General features: G+C 34.7%; 1 non-coding gene and 1 pseudogene across 2 annotated transcripts; both read left to right on the top strand.

The window, feature by feature from the left end:
- Nucleotides 1-933: 933 nt before the first annotated feature.
- Nucleotides 934-6634, top strand: LOC150028882 (large ribosomal subunit protein uL2cz/uL2cy-like; annotated as a pseudogene). Its single transcript, XR_016519450.1, has 2 exons — nucleotides 934-4419; nucleotides 5076-6634. The product of XR_016519450.1 is annotated as a large ribosomal subunit protein uL2cz/uL2cy-like (transcript).
- TRNAM-CAU (transfer RNA methionine (anticodon CAU)) lies at nucleotides 3211-3284 on the top strand. Its single transcript has one exon. It is a non-coding gene; the product is annotated as a tRNA-Met (tRNA).
- Nucleotides 6635-8566: the final 1932 nt, after the last annotated feature.

Here is an 8566-nt window from a genome sequence, read left to right as displayed (position 1 = left end):
GGCCTTTTCCACATAAAAAGGGAATCTTTTGTTACAATAGAAGCAGAAGTGATATTGATTATTCAAGAATCGAAGTTGATTTGCTTTATAAAAATAGTATATCAATGAACTTCTATGAAATGGTTTCACGGGATTCAGCCAATTGTCTGGATCGTGGGATATCATTGAGAAATAGGAATCTGTGTTATCAAAAGATTTCCTGCGATTCTTTCTAGTATGGAATGAGTCAATCATCCACTTTGGTATCTTATTGAACAAAAATGGTGATATTGTTCCTCCATTGATCAAGAATTTCGATTTTTGGGAAGTATCTTGGTCATCCAATAATAAGGGTTTCCTTTTTTTCAAATGAAAGATTTGAAGACCTATTGATTCTAATAACTGATTACAGAGTGGATCATTCGGACCTTTCAATTCATAGATGTGGATCTCGGACCTATGAATGGAGATACCCCCAAAACTCACAAAGAAAAAAGAAGGAAGTGAGTTAGACAAAAAGAGAAGAAACTTGGGCAAAAAAAGAAGTAACTTGGACAAAAATAAACAAAGTGACTTAGACAAATCTTTTTTGTCGATAACCTCAGACCAATCAATCGAATATTGATTAATATGTAATCGATCGAACACTACTTGAAGGCTATTCTGCTCAGAAATGAAATAGTCCAAATGTTCCTGGAAATTCTTGCTCCCATTGGACCATTTGTATCTATATGCATTAGGATCCCAATTCATAGATCTCTCCGTTCGAGAAATCAAAATAAGAGGATCGAACCATTTCTTCTGACTCTTTTTCAAATTTGAGAAATGTTGGTTGATCGTGTATTTCATTCTAGTTCGATGATTCAGAGTATCATTTCCTATTTGATACCTTTGAATTCCATATTCGAAGTTGCAATTGAATCGATTCAATACATTTCTTATGTAAACATGGGTGCTATATTGGATTTGAATCAGATTTCGGATCAATCTATATTGATTGACTGCCTCCATTATGTTGTTGCTAGCAAATACAACTATTTTAGGTTTTGGATCTTCCAAATTATTCCCGCAAGAGGTCTGGACCCATTTTTTTATGATCCTTCGATAAAAAGATTCATTCTGTTCATAAAAAAGAGGAGGTAGAACCAATAAAGAGTGCTTTTTCGATTCATCCCTGGAGTTCAATAACTCATTCAAGAAATGTTTTTGATCCAATCCGGAGGAATCAATAGAAAAATCAAATTCCTTATGATACACCAGATCCGGCTCGGTTATTGATAGAGTGAATAGATCTGCCATTTCTTGAAATAGATCTTCTGATTCAAAATCGTGGTGTAACGTGTATCTCCCCCTGTTCCGGTCATGGAATAGATGAAAGAAACCCCAAAATGGATTTTTGTTCAAGAATGAAATCTTATTGGAACTGTCCAATTCATCCTTTGGAACCATATCACATCCTCGATAGGATGAAATAGGATGAATTGAGACGGTATTTTGTAAGTACATAATTATCTTGAATAAATTCACTATTTCTTTCTTTTCCGATCGCCTGGAAAGAGCAAGATGTTTCTTTTGTTCTTTTTTCAACAATTTCTGATCTCTAGTAGACCTATCAGTAGGATTCGAACCCAGATGAAGTTCTGACCATCTGTCAGAGAAAAAAGAACGAGTGGCTCTTGCAGGATTCCCAAGAAATTCTTCGATTTCTTCCGGAAGCAGATGATTATTCATCTGCTTCTCACGTTCCATGAATAGTCGGCACATTGAGGAATATCCAGAAAGGTTTTTAAGGAATCGCTCTGATTCTATCTCTGTTCGTTCCGTTTGAAGAAAGGAAGGATCCCAACAAAGAATCGATCTTTCTTTTAGTTGTTGAATCTCTCTTTGATTGATCAATGTGTGATATTTCGAATCCTCATTCCTAATGGAATCGAAAGAATCCTTGGATTGATCAGAAGATCCTTTCAATTGGCTAGAATCCGTTACTTGAATGAAACTAGATCTCGTGGAATCATATTGAAGATTTGATGATACATTCCGTACCTTGCTAAAAAACCGATCCTTGTTTCCCAACCACACATTGTCTAACCAAATCCAATTCTCTTGTGACATGTTCCTCAAAAAATCCGATTCGTGCGGACTCTTCCCCCAACTAACGAAGAGATCTTGACGGAATTGCCACATATGAAATTGAGCACAATTTTGCAAAGAAATAGCCCGCTTGTTTCTCAAGAAGAGATGCGAAACATGCTCAATATCATTTGATTGAATAATTGACCCAGTCCCTTGTTGTTTGAAGAAACCCTCCACTTCCTTTGGTATTTTTTCACGAAAAGCAAACATGAGATAATAAATCCAGTCTTTCACTAAGATTTCGAATAGCTGTCCCGAATTCAAGTTGATTATGTTTCGCCTCTTTCTCGGGGAAAGACGATCAAAAAATTCCCAATCATGGTCCTTACGGATCGGATCATCCATATAATATACAAAAAGGAACTCCAGATATTTGATATCTTTCTCTTTGAATGAGATCTCAATTCCAGCGATGGTTTCATTAGATATCTTACAACTAGAATAGCTCTTTTTTCCTATCCAGTTCCTCCACCACCGCGAACCCCAGTTAAATTCAGGCATGATATACTTTTTAGTTATTGGGAGAACCCGAGTACTCTCTTTCGGATCCAGGAAAGAACTCTCAGAGATCTTTTTTCCTTTTGGAAGATACAGGAGCGGAACAATCAACCTATTGATATTGGAAGACTCAGATGATTCTTCCAATGTATCATTTTTGGGTCCAATGGAATTCATAGGTATAGGAAGAAGCCTTGTCAAATAGGGATTTTTTCTTTCGACCATTTTTCGATTGTTAATACGATATATAAGGACCGCTACTACAAAGAGTACTACATACTTGATCGTGAAATATCGATTGCTTGTTGAACCCTGTGAATTGCGTGAAAGTAGGATACTCCAAATTCGGGAGTCCAAGAGTTTTATAAAACTCTCTTGATGGAAAAAAATATGAATGAGAAATCCCGCTGAATTGAATTGGGTCCATGAATCTAAGAAATAGCGAGAATTCTTGATTTCTTTCAATATCTCTCTCAATTCGAAAATCCAGGATTTGAATTGATGTCCTTTCATCGAATCCTCCTAATTGCATTGATTTATCCGAAAGATTTCACTTCAATTGGAATTTGGTTATTCACCATGTACGAGGATTCCCGCTAAGCATCCATGGCTGAATGGTTAAAGCGCCCAACTCATAATTGGCGAATTCGTAGGTTCAATTCCTACTGGATGCACGCCAATGGGACCCTCCCTCCAAAAAGTCTATCGGATTTTTGTTCAAGAATGAAATCTTATTGGAACTGTCCAATTCATCCTTTGGAACCATATCACATCCTCGATAGGATGAAATAGGATGAATTGAGACGGTATTTTGTAAGTACATAATTATCTTGAATAAATTCACTATTTCTTTCTTTTCCGATCGCCTGGAAAGAGCAAGATGTTTCTTTTGTTCTTTTTTCAACAATTTCTGATCTCTAGTAGACCTATCAGTAGGATTCGAACCCAGATGAAGTTCTGACCATCTGTCAGAGAAAAAAGAACGAGTGGCTCTGTATCAATGGAATCTCATCATCCATACATAACGAATTGATGTGGTATATTCAAATCATAACATATGAACAGTAAAAACTAGTATTTTAATTGAGACTAGAACTCATAGGGAAGAAAATATATTTATGAATGGAATAAAATATGCAGTATTTACAGACAAAAGTATTCGGTTATTGGGGAAAAATCAATATACTTTTAATGTCGAATCGGGATCAACTAGGACAGAAATAAAGCATTGGGTCGAACTCTTCTTTGATGTCAAAGTAATAGCTATGAATAGTCATCGACTCCCGGTAAAGGGTAGAAGAGTACGACCTATTATGGGACATACAATGCATTACAGACGTATAATCATTACGCTTCAACCGGGTTATTCTATTCCACCTCTTAGAAAGAAAAGAACTTAAATCAAAATACTTAATAGCATGGCGATACATTTATACAAAACTTCTACCCCAAGCACACGCAATGGAGCCGTAGACAGTCAAGTAAAATCCAATCCACGAAATCATTTGATCTATGGACAGCATCGTTGTGGTAAAGGCCGTAATGCCAGAGGAATAATTACCGCAGGGCATAGAGGGGGAGGTCATAAGCGTCTATACCGTCAAATTGATTTTCGACGGAATGAAAAAAACATATATGGTAGAATCGTAACCATAGAATATGACCCTAATCGAAATGCATCCATTTGTCTCATACACTATGGGGATGGTGAGAAAAAATATATTTTACACCCCAGAGGGGCTATAATTGGAGATACCATTGTTTCTGGTACAGAAGTTCCTATAAAAATGGGAAATGCCCTACCTTTGAGTGCGGTTTGAACTATTGATTTACGTAATTGGAAGTAACCAACTAGGTTTACGGCGAAACCTAGAAATCGATCACTGATCCAATTGGAGTACCTCTACAGGATAGACCTCAACAGAAAACTGAAGAGTAACGGCAGCAAGTGATTGAGTTCAGTAGTTCCTCATATAAAATTATTGACTCTCGAGATATAGTAATATGGAGAAGACAAAATTGTTTCAAGCACCGACAGAACCGGAAGCACCCTTTGTTTCAAACAGGGGAGGGCGGGTTATTCACATTTCATTTGATGGTCAGAGGCGAATTGAAAGCTAAGCTGTGGTAATTCTAAGGATTCCCCCTGCTGGGAAAAAGAGAGATGTCTCCTACGTTACCCGTACCATGTGGAAGTAGCGACGTAATTTCATAGAGTCATTCAGTCTGAATGCTACATGAAGAACATAAGCCAGATGAAGGAACGGAAGAGACCTAGGATGTAGAAGATCATAACATGAGCGGCAGATTTGGATTCCTATATACCCACTCGTGCGGTACTTCATTGTGCGATATATAGAAGATCCATCTGTATAGATATCATCATCTACATCCAGAAAGCCGTATGCTTTGTAAGAAGCTTGTACAGTTTGGGAAGAGGTTTTTATTGATCAAAAAAAAAGAAGAATCTACTTCAACCGATATGCCCTTAGGCACGGCCATACATAACATAGAAATCACACTCGGAAAGGGTGGACAATTAGCTAGAGCAGCTGGTGCTGTAGCGAAACTAATTGCAAAAGAGGGGAAATCGGCCACATTAAAATTACCTTCTGGGAGGTCCGTTTGATATCCAAAAACTGCTCGGCAACAGTTGGACAAGTGGGAAATGTTGGGGTAAACCAGAAAAATTTAGGTAGAGCCGGATCTAAATGTTGGCTAGGTAAACGTCCTATAGTAAGAGGAGTAGTTATGAACCCTGTAGACCATCCGCATGGGGGTGGTGAAGGGAGGGCCCCCCAATTGGTAGAAAAAACCCGCAACTCCTTGGGGTTTTCCTGCACTTGGAAGAAGAAGTAGAAAAAGGAAGAAATATAGTGATAATTTGATTCTTCGTCGTCGTACTAAATAGTAGAGAAAATAGAAATTGTTTCTTCGTCTTTACAAGAAAAAGGAGTAATTAACTGTGACGCGTTCACTAAAAAAAAACCTTTTGTAGCGAATCATTTATTAAGAAAAATAAATAAGCTTAACACAAAAGCGGAAAAAGATATAATATTAACTTGGTCCAGAGCATCTACCATTATACCTACAATGATTGGCCATACCATTGCTATCCATAATGGAAAAGAACATTTACCTATTTATATAACAGATCGTATGGTAGGCCATAAATTAGGAGAATTTTCACCTACTCTAAACTTCCGAGGACATGCGAAAAATGATAATAGATCTCGTCGTTAACGTTCATTTTCACATCCATTTTGAAAGAGGAATGCATAAATCCATAAATATTACAAAATTGAATTATTAGGAAAATGAAGTTCAACTCATTTCTTTTAGAATTCATGAAATTCATGAAATAATGAATAATAATAAAATTCTTTTTTCATTCAGAATTCAATCAATTCAATAAAATATTCAATTGATTTGTAAAAATAGACTCTTATGATAAAGAAGAACCTCTATACAGAAGAACCTGTATACAGAAGAACCTCTATACAGAAGAACCTCTATACAGAAGCCTTGTCTTTTGGTCAAATAAAAAAAAAAAAAAAGGTTCATGTCTATTTACAACACAAAGTACAAATAGTAATTGATGTGATTTGTACATAAATAAAACATTATGATACTAGAACTATAATTTCTATTTGCTTTAGTTGAATATCTTCTTTTATTCGATTCGATTTTTTGAATTGTTTATTTGACAATAGTCGATGCTAGTCACAATAGAAATTTCAACGAACTTAGTCAATGAGCTATAATGAGTTATAAAGATATATCTATAGATAAAAAAGACACAAATAAAAACATTTTATGTAAGGAGTATGTTGATTATATAAAAAGTCAGAGGCAGCAATATTTTTTGTTTACCATGGGGAAGGACACTATCGCCAACATAATAACCTATATACGAAATGCTGACATTAATAAAAAAGGAATGGTTCAATTACCTTTTACTAACATTACAGAAAAAATTGTAAAAATACTTTTACGAGAGGGTTTTGTTGAAAACATCAGAAAACATAGAGAAAACGACAAATATTTTTTAGTTTTAACTCTACGGTATAGAAGAAATAGAAAAGAATCGTATAAAAGTTTTTTAAATTTAAAACGAATAAGTACACCCGGTCTACGAATATATTACAATTATCAAAAAATCCCTCGAATTTTAGGGGGCATGGGATTGTCATTCTTTCCACTTCTAGAGAGGTATAATGACAGATCGAGAGGCTCGATTAGAAAAAATTGGCGGCGAAGTTTTATGTTATATATGGTAATCTTTCTAATATGCGAATTCTATTAGAAACTTGTATCCATTTCATTTATGTAAAAAAAAGAGAGAAAAAAATGCAAGTTTCTAATAGAACTTCATCTTTCATAGATATATATATCTATTTGTATAGATCTATAGATTTGTGAATGTAAGAAGGGATTTAACTGGAATTGTAAAAAAGGGGGAATGGGAATTCACGAAGATTGAATTACTAAATGAATAACTTATCCATAAATTATTTGCCCGGGTTTTAAGGTTGATATAAAAGAAATGCAAATTGAATTTTTCTTTCTATTCTAGGCTAGGTTTCCAATACTTTATTATGGGCATACGTTAAGGAAAGAAAAAAAAAGGAAGTCATTCAATTAAATTAAGATGTTTTTGAATCTCAACTTTATTTGATGAAAAAGGCCACTAATAGGAGTTAAAAATGTAAGGAACCCTTATTTTCTTCCAAAATTTGGGATTAACTAATTTAAGGAATGTCAAATATGAAAATAAATGCCTCGGTTCGTAAAATTTGTGAAAAATGTCGATTGATTCGAAGACGGGGACGAATTATAGTAATTTGTTTCAATCCAAAACATAAACAAAGACAAGGATAATATTTGAACAAACAGAAGCTTTCTAAAAAAAATAGAATAGATAAAAAAATAGAGAAATTTAAAAAATTAAATCTATTATTCTATTTATTCTATCAAAATGAAAAAATCCATTTTTTCAATATTATTGAGATTTAAACTTTTCAATTTGAATTAAAAAATTGTATTTGATATTTATCGAAATCAAATAAATAGAATGAATAGATATATATAATCGAATATTCAATTATAAAAGAATTTGAAAAGGATGCGTTTTTGACATGAAATGGATATCTCCATACCCTTTAGACTTATTTTTTTTTTAATGAAATAATGTAATATGGCAAATATATATACCTAAAACAGGTTCGCGTAAAAATGTACGTATTGGTTCGCGGAATCATACGCGTAAAATACCAAAAGGAATTATTCATGTTCAAGCTAGTTTCAACAATACTATTGTAACTATTACAGATGTACGAGGTCGGGTGATTTCTTGGTCCTCCGCTGGTACTTGTGGATTCAAGGGTACACGAAGGGGAACACCTTTTGCCGCTCAAACTGCAGCAGGAAATGCTATTCGAACAGTATCGGATCAAGGCATGCAACGAGCAGAAATCATGATCAAAGGGCCTGGTCTCGGAAGAGATGCAGCATTAAGAGCTATTCGTAGAAGTGGTATACTCTTAAATTTTATACGAGATGTAACTCCTATGCCACATAATGGATGTAGGTCTCCTAAAAAAAGACGTGTATAAAACTCAAAATAAACATTAAAAATATTTCAAGAGAAATAAACAAGTCAAGAGTTTGATCAAAATAATAGATTACTATGGTTCAAGAGAAATTAAGAGTCTCTACTCGGACACTACAATGGAAATGTGTTGAATCAAGAATAGACAGTAAGCGTCTTTATTATGGACGCTTTATTCTGTCCCCACTTATGAAAGGTCAAGCCGATACAATAGGCATTGCAATCCGAAGAATTTTACTCGGAGAAATAGAGGGAACATGTATCACATGTGTAAAATCAGAGAAAATACCACATGAATATTCTACCATAATAGGTATTGAAGAATCAGTACATGAAATTTTCATG

Source organism: Phaseolus vulgaris, chromosome 3 (assembly GCF_051622355.1).
Source record: "Phaseolus vulgaris cultivar YP4 chromosome 3, ASM5162235v1, whole genome shotgun sequence".
NCBI classification, from domain to species: domain Eukaryota; kingdom Viridiplantae; phylum Streptophyta; class Magnoliopsida; order Fabales; family Fabaceae; genus Phaseolus; species Phaseolus vulgaris.
The sequence above is the reverse complement of the archived record's forward strand: the minus strand, read 5'-3'. Positions and strand labels throughout refer to the sequence as shown.